This window comes from Egretta garzetta, unplaced genomic scaffold, assembly GCF_000687185.1.
Source record: "Egretta garzetta isolate BGI_Z169 unplaced genomic scaffold, ASM68718v1 scaffold439, whole genome shotgun sequence".
Classification (NCBI taxonomy): domain Eukaryota; kingdom Metazoa; phylum Chordata; class Aves; order Pelecaniformes; family Ardeidae; genus Egretta; species Egretta garzetta.
In genome coordinates this window covers 5,639-6,212 of record NW_009260803.1, presented here as the reverse complement: position 1 = coordinate 6,212, position 574 = coordinate 5,639, and positions in this window count along the sequence as shown.

The following is a 574-nucleotide window of genomic DNA, read 5'->3' as shown; positions in this document are numbered from 1 at the left end:
GGGTGGGGTGGGGGGGTGGGTGGATGGCGGAGCCTATTTGAAAAAAATAACAATAATAAAAAAGAATTCCGGATAAATAGGAAACGAAAGCCAACATGTTCAAAACCTGTAATATACTCCTCGGAAGGTGCTTCCAGACAGGAATTTCCTGAAAATGAGGGTAATAGTTTTAATTATGGCTCCTAGACATTTTAAAGGAAGGCCCTCGTAGCAAATTAAGGTTAGATTTGCAATCTGCAATCTCAGAACATCAACCCAAAACATCTCCACACAGAGGGAGAACGAAATTACGTTAATGGCAACTCATATATTAGTTTTATTTGCTTCCTGAAATATTCCAGCAATATTAATGCAGTTTAGTCTCCGCTCCGGCTTTGTTTTGTTTTAAACTCAATTAAGACAACGCTTTCGGATGCATTTCCCCCCATTGCAGATGGGTGTTTACTCTTGAAAGGTTTAAAGCAGAATCTCTGTAATCCGATTTGGTCACTCGCGGTTTAATTGCCAAGAAGAAGAAGGAAAAAAAAAAAAAAAAACCAAACAGGCTTTTTTTTCCGGCAGGGCTGCCCCTCCG